The sequence below is a fragment of the Protopterus annectens genome, chromosome 7.part0, assembly GCF_019279795.1.
Source record: "Protopterus annectens isolate FY-2018-M chromosome 7.part0, PAN1.0, whole genome shotgun sequence".
Lineage (NCBI taxonomy): Eukaryota > Metazoa > Chordata > Ceratodontiformes > Protopteridae > Protopterus > Protopterus annectens.
The window spans coordinates 184,175,719-184,196,131 of record NC_056739.1 but is presented as its reverse complement, the minus strand read 5'-3'; positions in this window follow the sequence as shown (position 1 = coordinate 184,196,131).

The following is a 20,413-nucleotide window of genomic DNA, read 5'->3' as shown; positions in this document are numbered from 1 at the left end:
ATATTTTCCACAGGCCCGGGGGCTTTGATGGATTCCACCTCAGTTTTGAGAAGTGTGAAATTTGCTTTAGAGAAGTTTTTCACTGTGGTTTTCTGGACAGGGGGTGGGGTCAGGATGTGAATATCCAGTGAGATTAGTTTATGGTCTGATCTTACCAGTGAGGGATACACTTCTGGTCTGGAGCATAGAGTCCCCATGTTGGTGATGATCAGGTCCAGTATGTTTTCCCCTCTTGTGGGAGTGGTAACAAGTTGTTCCATAGCATTTGAGTTTATAAATTCTAGGAACCTTTGGGCTAGGGTGTTGGAGCTAGAGTAATGCTCCCAGTTTATGTTTGGGTAGTTGAAGTCGCCCAATATAATGGTGTTTGGAGAGACCTTCATATTTTCCAGTGTTCTCAGGAAGGCCGAGTGGGGTTCCTGGGTTTGGGAGGGTGGTCTGTAGCAGGCTATAAACTGGAAGGCAGTTTTACCCACTGTTAGTTGCACATGGATAGTCTCTGATGCTTCATGCTGTGCCACCAACCTGGAGGTGTGGGTATCTTTGACGAATATTGATACTCCCCCTCCTTTGTGGTTCAGTCCAAGTTTTGGGGCCAAAAAGCATGGTATGAGGTATAACCTGGTAGTGCTGGCGTGCTCTCGGGAGCCTTGAACCAGGTTTCTGTTACTGCACAGATATCGATGTTCTCCATGCTAAGGAGAGTTTTGAGTGCATGCATCTTGAGGTTTAGACTTCTGGCGTTGAGTAGCATTACTCTTAGTTTCTTATCCCTTCTGATACCTATGGATGTGGGTTTGTCTTTTGAGCCTTGCCTAAAAAAGGCACTATGGGGGTAGCAAGAGCCTTTGCCAATATCCAAAGCCCAGGGGTGACAGGTGCAAGCCGTCCCTAGCGAAGCATCGTGGCTTGTCGAGCATGTCATCCCAGGCTGACAGGCATTGCATCCCCTTTGAATGATACCAATACTTAAGCCAATTGTTGAAATTGATCATCTTGTCTTCATATTGTGGCATCATTCTTGGTGAGGGTAAGATGCTACTCAAGGTCAGGGTCATACCGGCCTGGGCTACATGCTCAGAGAGCTCCTCTATGTCTCTTTTCATGTAGTCCAGGGAGATACGTCTCAGGTCATTCACACCAGCATGGACAATGACTGAGTCATATTTGTACTTGCCTTGGAATGACCTGAGTGCTTGTGTTATGTGGCGGATCCTAGCGCCTGACAGGCAGCTCACCGTAACCTTCTCCTTGTTCAGCCTGGTGAGTGGGACGTCAGTGTGCCTGACGATAGAGTCACCTATTACAAGTGTATCAGGTGTGTTGTTTAGCCTTAAGGGCTGTGACTGTTCGGCACACTGGCTTTGTGAGGTATGTGTTGCACGTGTTTTGTTTTGGGGTAGCGGTTGCTTGGGTGTCTGCTTTGGAGGTCTCTGCTGCTTAGGCAGATTTTTATTTAGAGCCTCCGAGTATGTTTTTGTGTGTTTATATGTTTGGTTTGCTGTCTTGGTAGGTCTATGTGAGACGGAAATTGTAGTGAGTGTGGTTTCCTTCTCCTCCTGACTGGTTACGCCAGTACTGAGTTGAGAGAGCTTATTCTCCAGTTTGGCTATATGGTTGCATCTCTCACATGTGTTGGAATTTGTTGGGAGGAGGAGAGGGTTGTCTGTGCACATGAGGCAGTTGTTACATTGCCTCAAGATTCCCAGATTCACCAGCTGGACCGGAGAGGAGATTGACAACTGACCTTTGGACATGCTAGAATAGTACTGGGAATTCCTTTATAATTGAAAAAAGGGCCAATGGGGAACAAGGTACTCAAGGGGAGTTTGTGAGGGTGTAGTGCTTTTAATTTTTAGTGCTGACTTATATAATTGCTTTAGTGAGCAAGTGCCAGGTAACTTAAGTGCAATGTGTTACAGGTAACTTAAATGCAAAATGACAAACAGTAACTTTCTTTCAAGTGAAACAAGGAAATAAGTACAGTAAGCAATGCAGATATCACTAGGGATCCACAGAAGCTGAAAAGCCGCATTTTAGGTGGAATTAGCATTTCAGGAAATAACAAGCAAACAAACAACAAGCATACAAACAAAGCTAGGTTCAGCAGGCCTGGATCTAGTCTATGCTACAGCAAACAAGGTGTACCAATTTCAGTAAGAAACAGTTCAAATATGCAGGCACTATAAGCCTTTAACCAGAAATTCCCAGCTCAGAAGGGCAGAGTCCAGCCTCTCCTCCCACAACAGTGCAGACCACGAACCTTCTTAATGTAAAATAACTGGCCTGAAGCCCAAGTGCTTAAACCAGAACTAATACACTTTTAGAATAACAGACACTGAGCCCTCAATCAGCAGTTCCCAACTTAGAAGGATGTAAGCTACCTGTCCTGCCACCACAGTGCAGGCCACAAACCTTCCTAATGTAAAACAACTGGTCTGAAGCCCAAGTGCTTAATCCAAAAGACTTAGAATGATAGCTACACTTTAATCAAGTTACTACCAAGCAGTAATAAATACAATTGAATACTTTAAAGAATGCCTGGATTAGTGCTCAAGTTATACAAACAAAGCTAGATTCAGCAGGCCTGGATCTAGTTTATGCTACAGCAAACAAGGTGTACCAATTTCAGTAAGAAGCAGTTCAAATATGCAGGCACTATAAGCCTTTAACCAGAAATTCCCAGCTCAGAAGGGCAGAGTCCAGCCTCTCCTCCCACAAGAGTGCAGACCACGAACCCTCTTAATGTAAAATAACTGGCCTGAAGCCCAAGTGCTTAAACCAGAATTAATACACTTTTAGAATAACAGACACTGAGCCCTCAATCAGCAGTTCCCAACTTAGAAGGATGTAAGCTATCTGTTCTGCCACTACAGTGCAGACCACAAACCTTCTTAATGTAAAACAACTGGTCTGAAGCCCAAGTGCTTAAACTAAAAGGCTTAGAATGAGTTACACCAAGCAGTAATAAATACAATTGAGTACTTTTAAGATGACGCAAAAGCAAAATAAAGTAGGAAGAAACACAAATACAGCAAAAGCAGATACAATTTTTTTTCAGTACCATATAGTGGTACTGGTTGCACCACTGTTTTGTACACCTCACTTTTCAGCTTCTTTGGCATTCTTCTGTCATACACTACACCTGACACTCAGTTGTCTGCAGTCCCTCTGATTTTAGCTTTGACTTCTAAGATACTTGAAGCTGTTAACCTGTTCCAGTATCTTCCCTTTTATCTCAATTCTCAGCTTCTTCTGACTTCCCAGTTTGCTGCCTTTACCACTGTCTTATCTGTGCTTAGCTTCATCCCATGTACTTTCAGTTTTACATTCCACTCTCCTATCCTTTGCTGAAGTTCTTTTTCAGTCTGCCTATAATGCCACATGATCTGCATATAGCAACATTATTGATCTTCCCCCTCCAATCTGTTTGCTAATGTAGCCCATCACCAGTATGAACAGCACTGTGCTCAGAGCTGAAGCCTGGTGCACACCCACTTCCACTGGGAACCCCTCTGTGAGACCGAACACTGTTTGTACTTGAGCCATTGGCTTCTTGTACATAGCCTGCACTAATTCTATCAATGTTTCTGGTACTTTGAACCACCACAGTATTGCCCAAATCAGCTTTCTTGGGACCTTGTCATATGCTTTCTCCAAGTCTAGGAATGCCCAGTTGGACTCTTTCCTCATCTCTAGCTTCTGCTCATCTATCTGTCAAACTGCAAATATCGGGCCAGTTGTGCTGTATCCTGATCTGAATCCAAACTGCTCATCTCCCATCTTACTTTCTACTACTCTGCATATCTGTTTATCAATCACCCTCTCCGGAACTTTCATGTAGCGTGACAGGAGTTGATACGTCTGTACTGTGCACAATTGCGGATGTCCCCTTTCTTCTTGTAAACTGGCATGAGTATGCTTATCCTTCAGTCATCTGGGATACCCCTTTTTCTCCACACTGCTCTGATTACTGTCAGGAGCTATTTCTCCCCTATCTCACCCAGCATCTTTATCATAGGCTTTTGAGGGGAGATCTATGCCTGGCATACAAGGCATTGTCAGACCCCACTCTGGATGGACCTCCTGCATAGCCACAAAACAAACTGCACCAGAATTACCCATTCTAAAGATTTAAACCTTGCTTGAGAAATAAACAGGACCTGCTGTAGAGATGAGTATGTATCCCAGAGACTACCCCAGCTATGGAATAGACTCCCCATCCATGTGAAGAAGAATTCCTCCGTAACCCAATTCAAGTGCAACTTGGACAATTGGATGGGGAACAGGAAATTCATTCCTGGTTTGGCACCCATGTCTCTAATGGACAGAGCTAACCTACACTATTCAAGGGTATCAGAACTTGTCAGAGATTTGGGATGCATGGCTAGGCTTAAAAAAGCCCTTGTGGTCGTTTGCCTAGTAAAAACCTATGAACCTATATCTGCTGTGACCGCATCTGAGCCTGCTCCTTTCCCTGACTTCATTTTCCCTTAGTGCTGTTCTTCTTTGGTGGGCTCCTCCTTCTCCTCTCATCATAGGCTGTGTCTGGGATAGTACGGATTCTGTGGGGTTTTCTTCATTTAGAAGCTGCTGGAAATACTCCTTCCATCCACCTTTGGTGTGCCATGGATTGGTGAGCAGGTTGTTGCTGGCATCCCTTATGAATGGTGTCTGACTAGTTTCTTTGTGCCACTTACTGAGTCACTTTCCAGAAGTTGGTAGTGCACCTCTGATGCATGTTCTTTGCTATTGCAACTCCTTTATTAGCTTCTTTGTTAGCCAACGTGCCGGTATTCCTTCCTAGCCTGGCACTTCTTTTCTATCTCCCACTTTTTCCTGCACTCCTTCTTTCTTTTGATGACTTCCTGGACTTCTGCATTCCACCACCAGCTTTCCTTATACACCTCATTTCCATACCTGGCTCAGCCACATATTTGTTCTGTAGTCCTCACACGTGTTGTTTTGAGGCACTGCCATTCCTCTTCAAACCACGTATTTCCTCCATTTCTTGAGGTGCTAGAGCCATGAGTTATACCTTGAACTGTTGTGCTTTCTCTCCAGTCAATGTACTGGTCTTCAGCCTGGTCTCTGTTGACCTTAGATTCTACCCCAGTGCCCTTTCCTTACTAAGAGGAAGTCTACCTGAGTTGCATGTTGGCCACTCTTGTATGTGATCTTGTGACTGTCTCTCTTTCTGAATCATGTGTTGGCTACTATCAAGCCTTTTGCATACAGAAGTCTAGAATGGCCTCTCCTTCTTTATTCCTATTGCCCCACCCATGTGGACCCAGGCAGTCCTCATATCCTGTTGTCTGTCCCAATATGTGCATTCAAGTCACCCATTATCAACAACAATTCATGTTGTCCTAGTTTATCTTGTAGGTCCTGCAACTGCTGTATGAAAGCACTCTTCTACTCACTATCACAACCCTGCTGTGGGGCACAGGCTAAGATTATGAATACTGCCCTTCCATCTCATCTCTTGGATACATAGGATGTCCAGCCTCCTCTGTGACATCATGTCATCCACTTCCAAGCTGCACCTTGTCAGTGAACCTCCCAGTGAGTGTAATAATTCTTAGCTCATGTTTAGCAGGTTGATAGGTTTTATGCCCAGCTTTCACTCAGAGCTATCCCAAGTTACCCAGGCTGAGCAAACTGGACACCAGCTTGCCAGTAGCTTATTGACACAGGGTTGCTGGGCTTTATGGTAGGCACACACTGGCCAGTAGGGGCACAAACACCCCTCACACTGTTGGCAATGGAGTAGGCCCAGTTCTCAACTGCCTATCACCAGCAAATACCCATGCCCATTTGGTGATATTAGTCAACATGACCGAATCACTTAGAACCATATTTTACACCATTGAGTAACTAGCCCTGCCATGGTGCTCAGTCTGTGATCTATGTTCTCCTATATTGAGGATACTGCATGCCGCAATAGATGCCCAAAGCAGTTGGTCTATGCAACTTTTTCGCCATAGGGCACCATGTAGGGTCTGTGCTACTGCTCACAGCTCCATTCACTGGTGAGTTTAATATGGAAACATGCAGCATGTTTTTTGGATGTGGGTTAGACCCCACAGTGGTTCATAAGTAGGTACTAGGCTATTGGCCCAAGGGTCTAAGTAAGCCTAGCCAACAAGGTTCCCTGGCTTACGCCACTCAAGAAAGTTATTTTCCTGTGCCCCTGTCGAGCAGAGCTACAGAAGTGATCCCCTGTGTGTATTTCCTATTTCCCATCCACTTATCAAGATTCTTCTTGAAGAGTGCTAATGAGGAACTTTGCTTGACATAGATGGATAGCTTGTTCCAGAGAGAACACAGAAACTCTAAATAAGCACTGGCCAGAGCTCAGGATTAAACCTTGCATCTTGTGCATGAGAGGGGAAGAACTTAACCATTATGCCAACTGGTCTCTTCTACGGCTTTGTCTCTGGTGGAAATTACCTAGTAGAAGCAGTGTCTTCTATTAGCATTCCCTTCTATCAGAACCCTCTTTCCTCTGGTTCATAGCCCATCAACCTTTCACTGCATTTAGGTCTGAATCATATTTTGACATTTTTGTTTAGCTCTGAATTAATATTTCTCTTTAGCACCCCGACCCCAAATACACGTGTTTACTATTACTATCTGAGTAGATATATTGGCATTTGTAAGCAGCCTTGTATTCAGCTTATTCTATTTATTACACATACTGTTCATGTTATACAGGAATAGTCACAGTTTGTTTTGCTACTTAATGTAAATGTATTCTACATATTTTTCTTACATACTCATACGTATTACTTGCACTGTTAGTCTATGTCTTTGTGTATCACTACGTCATGGCTAACAACAATCAGTTTGGGGTTAACCCACTTACCCAATTAACAAAGAAAAATACATAAAATGACAAAGAATTAGCTCATTTTAACATTTAGCAAACATGAGACAGCTGTATAAGTTTAAATAAGAAATGTAAGATTTCTTTTATGAATGTTGCATACTATAGTGGTCACAAGCATGTGAACTATAACAAGGTTTTAGACTGAAGGATTTATTTGCTGTCTACTAATATTTTACTGTCTTTCTACTCATTTTCCCATGTACTTCTTTATTTTTCTTCAGATGTGTGAATGATTATCAATGTAGCCCTTTATTGCCTTAAAGAAGCTAATCTCAGATACTCCCCTAGTCTGACATTTGGCTGCCTGCACATGTTCTATTACAGATTTGCTGCATGATACCATAGGTGGAAGGGCAGGCAACGTGTGCCCATCTTCCTATAAAACCAGGAAACAAAAAGCAAAAATACAAACATGGCTTTATCAGGCCCACACCTAGCCAAATACATCATTTGGCCAATAGCATTTTGCTATGCTGCATACTGGATCTAATATTATGGTTTGTTTGGCAACATTTCCCATTTCCATTACCAGGATACTGATTCTAATATTAATCTTTCTTCGCTAACATTTTCCCTCACCCATCCACTAACCCTGATGTTACGAACTGCCTGGTAATATTTTCCTGTTCCAGTACTAACTCTGATACTGAATTTTGTCCATCTTACAATAAATGAATAAGGTGCAGTAGTGAATGAAGAAGACTCTCTATGTACCACAGGGGTGTTAGAACATCCGAATCTTCCTCACAAGAAATTTCAGGACAGCAGAATGGGACCTCATAACTTCCTAGGCTGCCACACACCACTGACAAAGTTTCTAGAAGCCATTTCCAGACTCAGTTCTGTCAAATGTTTACAGGTTAGGATTTCAGTTATGGGAGTCTCCCAATTTGAATTTCAGGTGATTACACATTGGGCACTTCCAGGTGCCAATGACACCATATCACCTCAGTAAGAATTTACATAAGGAGGAGACAGATGACACGTATATCATATCTAATGGGTGCAGATCAAAACTATTTTTATGGTATTTACTTTCCTCTTAGGTTCATAGGTTCACAGGTTCATACTAGGCTATCTGCCCTAGGGCATTTATAAGCCTAGCCAGAGTGTGTTTGGCTTTCGCCATCCATTTTAAATTAATTTTGCTATGCCTTTTTTTGAGGTTAGTATACTGTGCCTCTGTCTAACAGTGACACAGAAGTGATAGCCGGGGTAAACCTACGATCTCCCATCCACTCATCAAGATTCCTCTTGAAGAGAGTCAATGTGGGACTCTGCCTAACCTGGACTGGGATTTTATTCCAGAGTGAAGGGAGCCTCTGGGTTATGAATCTGTCCCTCCAGCATGTCCTATTTATTTCAGTGCTGAGGTTCAAGTCTCTCAAGCGCATAGCTTGTTGGGATTTGGATTTTCTGAGCTGCAGCATGTCCATTAATTCCGGGTTGGACATGGCTTTATACATCAGGCACAGATCGCCTCTGAGCAGGCGGTATGCCACTGAGTAGAGCTGGAGTTTCTTTAACCGGGCAGCATATGGCATCTGTTTGAGCCCTTTGATCCTCTTGGTAAGGTACTTTTGGGGTCTTTCCAGTTGCTGCAGGTGTCTGGTAAGGTACATCCCAAAAGGGGCATTGTACTCAATTATGGGCCTGATGAGGGATGAGTAAAGAGGTACGATGACCTCCCCTGATCTAGATGTGAATCCCTTCATGATTAGGTGGGCTATATAAAATGTTTTTCTAACCACTTTGGCCACGTGGTTGTCAAATGAGAGATTGCTATCAACTTGGGTCCCCAGGTCCCTAATGACTTCTTCTGTACTTAATAGATTACCACCTATGTGGTAATTTGTGGGCACTTTGTTTTTGCCAAAGGGGATGACTATACACTTTTTGGCATTTAGCTTGAGGCCATGGCTCTGGCACCAGTTGTCTGTTTCTATGAGGCCCTTTTGGAGGATGCTCTTGACTCTCTTCTCTCCATAGCACAAGAAATAGCTTATCATGCACATCAATCCATCTTCTTGTAGTAAGATTACGTCGAGTCTGTATGCTCACTTGGTATAAGACTGGGCCTACAGTGATGCTGAATGTGAAGTACATATCACCTTGGTTGGAAATACTAGTACTTGTTGCTAACCCCAAAGACATACCCAACAGACACACACACACACACACACACACACACACACACACACACACACACACACACACACACACACACACACACACACACACACACACACACACACACACACACACACACACCTGCATGCACATGCACACACACACACACACACACACACACACACACACACACACACACACACACACACACACACACACACACATACACAGATTACATTTTAAATTCCTGTCCCTGTCTGGATTTGGGGGTGATCACAGAGGTACGCACACAAGACACATTATTTAGGTGACAGACAGTACATTACTGAGGCAAACTTGCAGGACATCTAGTCACATGTGACACTGGATTTGACCTTGCAACCAAGACTAGTTGGTTGTTCTTAGCAACAGAACCTGTGACTTCATTTTAGATTAATTCTTTGTTTTCTTTGTTTAGAGTGTCATTACTGGAGTGTAGGAATGACTGCAGTTGCGCTTATTGGTTTCTAGTATCATAACTAACAGCTATTCAATGAACCTTTACTAATTTGCAATCAGGTATTACTGTGTGATATTTTATGCATGAATTGTACTCTTCTGCTGTTTGCTTTTGTGACTGGTTGTGACCAAAACAGGTTTGTGTGAGTTATGCAGTCTGTACAGGTAATAAATGGCAAATAAAACAAATTGCTTTGTTATCTTGCATTATTAAACTGTAACTTGAAATACTTTATTGGTCTAGACATTATTTCTATTTTTGGCAGTCCTCAACTACTCATAACAAGTCACCACTTTATTTATCCAGTGTTTAATTATCTAGATGCATTTGTTTTGGGGCTTTTGTGAAAACACTGACTAAGGTACTGTTTCAGGGGACTGAACACAGAAGCAGTAATCCCAGCGAATCATTGTACTATGTAGAACAAAGGCAATTGTTTCAGGGGGCTGAAGAGGGGAAACACTAATCCCAGGGAAATGATGTAGTACATGGATTAAAGGTACTGCTTCAGTAACCTGGAGTGAGGAACATTAATTCCAAGGAAGCAATGTAACACATAGATTAAAGGCACTATTTTAAAAGTCTGTGGAGAAGAACATTATTCCTGGGGGAAGCACTGCAATGCACCACCTGTAGGCCCTAGTTCAGAAACCTGGAGAGAAGTACTTCAATCCTACTAACAACATTTAGATACTCTGCATTTGTGAACGAATCACATAATATCTGTATGCTTCTGTAATGCACACAAACAATAAATTATTGTTATTGAGTGCTGTTCATCAAGAAATGAATATGCATTAAAAGAGATGTAAACTCAAGATGATGAAATACGTTTTATTTTCTCATCTCTTAAATTATTCAGTCACATCTAAGACCTTTTATTGGTAATCTTGTCCCAAACGTTACACATTTGTAACCATGAGAACATAAACAGATAGAATTTGAAAAATAATCACGCACCATGCGAGTTTGCAGTCCCCAACCCCTGCTAAATTATGTAATTAATTCTGAGGTTGCATCACAGTGGAGAAAACACTTTTTGGCAAAAATCAGTTGTCTTCCTTTCTCCATTGTCTTACAAATTTGGAAAGGGAAAAGACTTGTCTGAGAACTTTTTGGAAAAATGCCTGTTTACTAGGTGTAAACGTCCTTTATATAAGCATCTATGGATAGGCATTCTTCACAAAAGTTATATGAAACCTTTGCATTCTTTTTTATTTTATTCTTTTGATAACAAGGCATACCCACTTGGCACAATTGCCTCTTTTCAGTGGTGACCCAAGAGTGCTGTCTGGTTAAAAAACTTGCTTAGAGAGGCCAGGGAAGACTAAGGGAGTCAAATGCAAGACTACAGGATGAAGCTACTTAATCCTTTGCACTTAAATTACCAGACAGGTAATAGTGATGCTGCTTATGAAATTACATGGATTATTTGCCAAACATTACATTCCTCCCTACTGCGCATTCTTAGGAGAAGGACACGAGTATCACAAGTATTTATGGTCTATGTAACTGCTGAGAATCAAGGGTCTTGACTGTAACTGAAACTGACAAATTGCTGGCAGACATTTTATAGCCTTTCTTTGGATAGTGGGTAGTCCTGGAAGAATGGAAACAACCGCTGTGGTGTCATTGCATAGGAAGGAGCTTATGTAAGATAGTTCTCAACCAATCAGGGACAAATATTAACAGAATTAGGGACAAATCCAAAAATAATCAGGGTCAATCGGGACACTTTTAAAATATTACTTCTGTTAACTTGAGAGATTGACAGAACAATAGTATGTGAATTACTAAACAGTTTCTGAAGTAAAAGAAGTCTACAACTCTAATTATTGTCATTATTTATTAAATATAATTCAGTACATCTTCCCCAAGTCACCAACTTTAGGAGGGATTAAGAGGGACAGGGCTAAAATATGAGTAAAAATCAGGGACATCCCTGAAAATCAGGGACAGTTGAGAGGTAGATATGACCTTATTACTGGCAAAGTTGTTGGAGCAAATTCTGAGATGCATGTTAGAAGCATCTAGAATGAAGAAGTCTTCAGCATTTGGGGCAGCATATCTCTACCAAGAGAACATATTCATCAGATCTGATAATGTTTTATGATGGAGTAACTGGCGTAGATTCATAGATATTTCAAGGCAATTTATTCTTTGGACCATATACTGCATGGCAGAACCCATTCTCAGGCTATACCCCCTTTTTTCAAGGAAAGCTAAGGTCAGTTAATCCTGGTGTAAAGTTGTGGGGACTCATCCATTCATCCAGATTTCCTTTGAAGAATGTCACCGAGTCTCACTGTTTAACCTGAAGGTCAAGTCATTTCCAGAGCTGGAGGAGGCAGTGCTTGATAAACTTTTCTTTCTCATATTTTATCTGTTGGTGAATATGTAGGTTCCTGTTTCTGGTTTTAGTGGAAGTATTAGACTGGCAGAGATACAAGAGATCAAGGGGAACCAGGTCTCCAGTTGTGTATGTAGTAAGTTAGGTATGGGATTCCTTTCAAAAGTCTGTAAGCTACTGAATAAAGAAACAGTGCTTCCAGTATCCCCTAGTAGCTTAAGTTCTTTAGGTCTGTGATCTTCTTGGTTAGGAATCTCTGTGGCCTTTCTAGTTGTTTGACATGTCTAGTGAGGTATGCACTAAGGGGGTATTGTACTCAATAAATTGTCTAATTAATGATGAATATATGGGAATGATGATTTCCTTATATCTGGATGAAATTTCTTCACTGATTAGTTGTGCTATGTAGAAGTGTTTCCTGACCACTTTTGGCACATGACAATCAAAAAAAAAATAGAGAGTTATCAACCCAAATTTCACAGTCAATAACTATGTTTTCATTTTCTGGTGATGTTTTGGCATACAATATGCACAGAGGAAGGGCTGTCTACCAAATGCAACAATAATGCCTTTTCTAGCATTTAATTTTAGCCCATTTCAGTACACTATGAATTTAAGGGGGGGTTCTTGCTAGAGGGTTTGGCTATCAGAGAGGAACTTAATAACTCTTAGTTTGTAACAGTCTGCAAACATAGTAAACCAGAGGCCCTGGCTTCCTACTTGGAGAGAAAGAAGTGAATGCAAAAAAGAAGGGCTTTCAACACACTGAGCTCTGAGGGACATCACTGACCACTTTCATACATTATGATGAGGTAGCTGCAACTCCTACTGTATTGGTTCTGTCTTTTAGCTAGACTGCTATTCATCTTAACAGACAGGAATTTATTTCTAAATCATTTAGCTTTGTTATGATCTCAGCATGGGGTTTGGCGTCAAATGTCTTGACCAGGTCAGCATAAATTGTGTGCACTGCATGGTCACTGTCAACTGCCTGTGTGATCCTCTGGAAGAAGTTAACCAGATTTAATAGGCAGGATCTTCCCATTGCAAATATAGACTGTTGAGGGTCAAGTTTAACAAAGTATTTGATATTATAATTTATGAAATCAGTTGTAATATGTTCCATGGCTTTGCAAATTAAGTTGCTCAGACTGATGCATCTATAATTCCCAGGAACAGTGGCATGGTCACCTTATTTCGGGACATCACAGCTGCAGTATACCACTCTTCAGGGACAAAACCAGTAGCTAAGATTAAGTGAAACAGGCTGTGGACTGGGTTAGTAAGGATGTGCTTGGTGATAGATATTAAGCATCTCAGTATATTATCAGGCCCCAGAGGAAGACACATTTCTGGTCTTATTCAGGTCCTTTAGTACCCCCCACCACCTCAACTCATATATGCTAATTCTGGGATCATAACACCTCAGAGAAAATGGAATATTGTGGGAATTGGCTGTTTCAGACAATATATATATGTCCGTTTTTTTGACTATTCAGTCTCCAAAGTTCAGGACTTGCTCTAGTGGCTTCAAACATTTCAAATGGTTACCGTTGTTCCTTAGATTCCTAACACAGTTAAAGAAGGATTTATAATTATCTTTAGCTATTAAATCAACCTGGTCTGAATGATATGATGTCTATTCATTCTTTGTTAAAAATGAAAATGTTAAAACTATTTATTTTGGTTAGAATTTCCCAGTTAAATTAATTGGAGAAAATGGAATGTGCTTTTAAATGTTTTGAGTTATTGAGTTTATTTTGAAATTAGATTCATGCATTTATATTTTCATGTTACACTTGGTTAGGACTGTTTTAGGCTGGTTATGTAACTCATATTAGTAATTTATGTATGATTGTGCATTGCATTATGTTATATTTATCTGTAGTTTAAATATTTATGTAGGTAGATAATGGTCATTTTTATATTTTCATACTATGCCTTTAAGAAAGCTTGCTTATAAGAAAATGATGCAAGCAGTTTTGTAGATTCTGAGGAAGTTCTGGGTTGGAATAGAAGTGCTAAATCCTGAAAAAAAAAACACTTTGCCTTTACACCTGTGTGATTTTTTTTCACTTAGTTTTGGTGGATTATTTCCTTTGTGGCTATCTGGGCTTGTTCTGAGGTTGGCGGCATCTCACTTTGGTTAACCATAGATAATTGTACAAAGTCTGCAGGAAACACATACCCATGTGGGAAAGCTGCAGGAGGTACAGATTCTTGTGTGAATATTACAGGAGGCAAAACTCCTATGTGAAGGCTCCCAAGAGATGAATATCTCTCTTTGAAATCTACAGAATATAGACACCCCCATGAGAAGGATTCAGAAATCACAAAACAATGTATGAAGACTACTGGAAGCAAACACCCTTGAGGGAAGGTTGCAGGATGCACCCCTGTCTGAAGGTTGTGGGAAGAACACTCTTGAGAGAAGGCTGCAAGAGAGATACATCTCTGTATGAAGACTGCAGAAAGGATACACTCCTGTGTGAAGGCTGCAGAAGGGGTAGATCCCTGAAGAAAGGCTGCAGAGGGCATATACTCCTGTGTGAAGGCTGCAGGAGGGGCAGATCCCTGAATGAAGGCTGCAGGAGCATAACTTTTTGTGAAGGCTAAAGGAGGGACATGCCCCTGTGTGATGGCTGCAGAAAGAATACACTCCTATCTGAAGGCTGTAGGAAGGATATAGCCCTGGGCTGTGTGAAGGCTGCAGAGGGCACACTGATCCATGAATGAAGGCTGCAGGAGGTATACACCCTTGCGCAAAGGATGCAGGAGACACACTCCCCTGAATGAAGGCTGCAGGAGGCACATCCCCCTGTGTGAAAGCTGTGGGAGGGATAAACTCCTTAGTGAAGATGGCAGGAGGCACACATCCCTGCATGAAGGCTTCAGGGGGTAAACACCCCTGCGTAATATTTGCAGGAGGAATATGCTCCTGTGTGAAGGCTACAGGATGGACAAGCCCCTAAGGGCAGGCTGAAGAAAGCACATAAACCTGGATGAAGTTTGCAGTATATAATACCTATGCATTTATTTATAGTTTGTTTGATAGCCAAGATTGCCAACTGATCCAAAGTAGATCCATTTTGGTCATGGCCTGAGCCAAAAGAAGAAGTCAAAAGAATGCAACAAATATACACAAGGCAAGAAATGTTGTACAAATTGCAATACTCAAAAGCAGGATTAATGTAGTGCTGGTACAACAACAGCAATTTAAATTGTGACATTACTTTAGACATAGGCAAAATAATACACGAACGGACACAGGCTGCACAGACAAAGAAATACACACACACACACACACACACACACACACACACACACACACACACACACACACACACACACACACACACACACACACACACACACAGTGTTGGAGTTTAGTCAAAACTGAATATTCTAAATAGCTTTGTCAGTTTGTCACGTAATATCCCCATCAGAATTTTCAAAACCATAAAAGACATGGTTGGATGATATGATTGACAAACAGTCGATTCAGGTATCATTATGCCAATATATACCTGATATGAAAGACCAGAGAAGCAGAACCAAAAATAATATAGTTTGTCTGCTAATAGAAAGCATGTGGTAGACTAGTCTACTTCAAGGGGGTATGTTGTTATTGACTATGGGGAAGTTGAATTAATTCCTTTATTTTATTTTACATTTGTTAATTGGGCAGCTTGTCAGGCAAATAAACTTTTTCTGACACAGTCTAGGCCACAAGACAACAATACTGTTCTTTGTGAGAATATGAAAAATATCAGAATTTAGTATATCAGAAATACAACGGCTGTACAGTATTTTAATTTCAAGTCTGGAGTTAAAGCTGTCTAAGTGAGATGGATAAATGGAGTGCACATTTTATAAGGCTGCTGTGCATTTGTAAGGTCTACAAAAACACTGTACAATTCAAAGGGGATTGCAGATGAAAGTCACAAAAACTGTACGTCACTGCACAAAATTCCTATTACTGCCCAGGTTAATGAAATGCAGGCACCACTCAGGCACATACAAACCAAGATTGCAATCCATAAAAGGCATATAATACATACCAAACTTAAAGATCAATGGACAAAAACAGACACATTGCAAATATACCTACAGATGCGGCCAGTTTAATGCCCGTCTACTTATAGCAACCTCAGCAGTGGTGCACCCAAGGCAGGCATGCAGCCTTGACCTCTTCCACCAGCTGTGTAGGTACAGAGTGCTAGGACAAACCCAGTCCCATTGTTGTGCAATCCCAACAACAGAAATGTCCCAGAGGCCTACAGAGGACACCAGCATAAATCACAGACCATAGCCAGCCTTGTTCTGAGCCAGTTCCTGCAACATAAGGTGCGGCATGTTGACTCCTTCATTTGTACTCCCAAGTCACAGGCTGGAGAATGACAACTATGTGGAGCTCCTATGCTATCAATGGACTGCTAGGCATTGGTGGCATAAGAGAGGCAGCAATCATTGCAATCCAAGTGCCAGGCAGAAAATATATCAATATCTATCTATCTATCTATCTATCTATCTATCTATCTATCTATCTATCTATCTATCTGTCTATCTATCTGTCTATCTATCTATCTATCTATCTATCTATCTATCTATCTATCTATCTATCTATCTCTGGGAACCTAGCAGTTCCACAAAAAAACACTTTTGTGTTGTGTCAGCAATGTGGTCTCAGTGAACTCGTCTTCGGGTAAGCGAGTTTTCTTGGATCTGATATGGATCCATATATATATATATATATATATATATATATATATATATATATATGTGTGTGTGTGTGTGTGTGTGTATATATATATATATATATATATATATATATATACACACACACATATTGATATAATGTCAATATATCATGCAGCAAACCAATGATTATGCAACATCAGACAGTATATGTTTGCACATTAAAATATCAGTTAGGTATTTTAATGAGTCTGGGGGATGCATGACAGTTTAAAAACACACTGCATATATGTTGCCTGGTGTGTTCTGTAAATCCTCATATTGTAAATAATGGAAACAACACCAGAAGCATCACAGTCACCTGATAAGGACTATGAGTACCATCAAGCCATACCATCTGCCTGATAACATGGCAACAGCCATGGCTAACATGTTTAGCATTAGTGAATGACCTCAGCCAGTAGGCACTTGTCTGAGTAAGTATGGCTGTTAATACATACAAGAATGATGTGCAACAGTAAACACGGGTGGTAGGAATTTAGCAGGACTTCAGAAGCACATGCATATTCATCAAAGATCAGAATAGCCATAACTTTAACAATTCTCAACCAACCAGGTCCAAAGTGCTGAATCTGCAATGCTCAACAAGGTAGGGTCATCACAGCATGGTCCACCCCTTCCTCATCACCACAATTTGCAGTAGTAGTCTGTATGAAACTGACCCCTGCTGCCTGTGGTGCTGCAGAGCTGTAACAAAGGTAGGGTGAAGGGATTGGCTACACCAAGCACAAGATGTCAGGGGCATGCGATCTGTAGATGCTGATGGTGCAAGAATAAAGTAGCAGCATTGATTTATGAAGCCACAAGTATCATTAATGCATAGCTGAGTAGCTGACATTAAGCACCCATGAACCCTGGGGCTTTTGGAAGGCCCCCTGATCATGCAGATGGAGGCTGCTATTGTTTGGGGGAAAGGGATAAAAAAGATGTCTTCTTCTCTGATTGAGTGCTTTATTCTGCAGTGGGTTATGGTATAACTCTAACTAGGATTAAGCTAGTAATCCCTGAATGAATGTGAGATAAGAGAGGACATTTTCCTCCCCAATTACACTCTTTATTCTAAACAGGGCCGTGATATAACTTTGTTCGGGTTAAAGCTGGTGATCATTAAATGAATGTGAGGTAAGATGAGAAAAGGCCTTTCATTCTGCAGTTACATGCTTTATCCTAAACAGGGTTGTGGTATGACCCTGTTATGATAAAGGTGATACTCAGATAATAAATATTAGATAAGCACTAGAGATCAGCCACCCAGAGAAAGTGACCTCATGGCTAGCCTTGGATTTTAAAAGGAGCAGATAAAATTTTCAGGGATGGTCTTCTCTTTCAGGGAGTTGTATAAATACTGGCAGAACACAAGATACACACACACACACATATATATTTATATATATATATATATATATCTATATATATATATATATATGCATATATATATATATATATATATATATATCTATATATATATATATATATATATATATATATATATATATTTATATATATCAATACTCATTGACTTCATAAAATGTCCCTGATATTGCCTAATATTTTTAGGATGCTCCTCCAGCAATACATGTTCTTCTGTCAAAATGTTGAGGCTTGCATGTCCACTAAATAATGACAGACAATTGAAATTCAGATTTCATATCCTTCAGAAAAATACAAAATATGTCATTCTATTATGTTTCTTTGTATATAAGAGCAATATTTAAAATATGCCCTGAGTTTGGTCCTTTGATCCTGATTCTTGAGCTTAGAGATTAATACATCTGAAGGAAATGATGACAGAAAATTAGTGTAATACTTCTATGGACAGCATGTAATAAGTACTTATTTACTTATTGGAGTAATTGGGCTGGGGTCTGGTGCTGCTGAGAATGATAGTATTAACTAAAAAAATAGCATGTGACTCTTTCTTTCTCTTTCTTGGCCATCCCACATCAGTAGTAATCACTCAAAGAAGGGGGTGAGATAATCTCTGCATAAAAGCAAAAGGTAGCAGTATGGTTATTTTAGGTGGAGAAGTCCAGCACATATATTTTCTGGCAACAAGTTGGAATACATTACTATGACCAGTTTTTTAACTTCCTCATCTGTAGTCTGGTTGTGAAGAAAGTGAAAGCCATTAATGGCCACAGTAATGTACACAGGAAATAGGGTTGCCAGCTTTTCAGCAGTCCAAAGTGGGACATGGGTGTAGCCAATATATGTCATCACTGTGGGTGTGTTAATTTGTAGGGAGGGTGGCCAAGCACATGATATTACCATGGGAGTAGTGAAGGAGATGATGCAGTTAATGACAATGTGCTGTTTTACAGTAACAGCATACTGAAATCCCTCTCACAAACTATTTAAAATTATATACATATAGCATTAACAAAAATAAGCCTTAATGGAAAAACACTTAGGTACACGTTACCGATATTCTAATATTCCAGAACATTATGTTATACTTTCATACAATATTCTGTCTACATTGTTTAGGGGAATATTGACAAACTGATATGCTTTGGCTGTTAATGTGTAACATTCCACAGCTATTAAAAGTGGTAAAAAAGTGTTTCTAAGCAATTTTAGCAATGGGAGCTGTTTTACACCAGAAAGAGCCTACTTACGCAGACAACTTGTTTTTTGAAAAGATGAGTTAGAAAAGTATAAAGTGAACAAAACATCCTGAAATGCTCACTTAAGTACAAAATAAATAAATAAATAAATAAATAAAAATACAGCCCATAAGCAAGTATACCAGTCCAACAATAAATAAAGTTCAAACACCTAGCAGATATAGAATTCCATACCTTTAGCAGCACCCCCATACAGTTTCACCTGTAAAAATTAAATTCTTGAAATTATCCTGGAATGGCAGCTATAAAATCTATTAGCAAAAGACTTAACACACTATTTGTACCTCTGAACATAGAAAGAAATATATACACATACTTTCACCATTAAAAATTACTTATTGCATATTGTACCTAAAACAGTCACTATAAAATCTATTTGCAATGGCCAGTGTGCCCATTTTACCTTGAACACAGCATAAACAATTACCTTGAAAAAAATGTTTGCACAAAAAGGCTGTTGTACTTACCACTACAATGCAGAACAAGGCCACCACAATGCTTACTTAGTTGCAGGATGTCTGTCTGGTGTGCTTCCTTCTGGCTAGCTGGTATCCTTTTCAGCTGGCTGGCTAGTGTCCTTCTGGGCTGGTGGGCTGCTGTCCTTCTGGGCTGGTAGGTTGCCTTCCTCCTGGGCTGGTGTGCGGACTTCCTTCCAGGCTAGTGGACTATCTTCCTTGTTGTCTAGTTAAACTCCTTCCTTGTGGTCTGATGGGATTCCTTCTTTGTGGGCTAGTGGGATTCTTTTCTTTTTGACTGATAGTCTGCCTTCCTTCTGGGGTGGTGGGTCAGATGACTGGCTTCCTTCTTGGGTGATGGGATAGATGGCTGGTTTCTTTCTGGGCTTTTTGGTTGGATGGCTGTCTTCCTTCTGGGGTGATAGGCTGGCTAAATTGCAGGCCTGCTTGTTTCTTGGTTGGCTGGCTGGCTTGCTGGCTGGCTTACTTGCTTCTTGGTTGGCTGGCTAGCTCTGCACTAGTAATAAAAATATTTCAGATATTTTTCCCCATGGCTGTGAAAGCACTTGCTTATAAAATTGTAGGACTTGGTAGGGATCTCCCTTGTGTGATTATCAGCCTCTCTACACATTGCAGCCAATTACTGCATAATTTCCAGCAGACAGAACTAACAGGGAACAACTCTCCTTGCATCTATAGGCT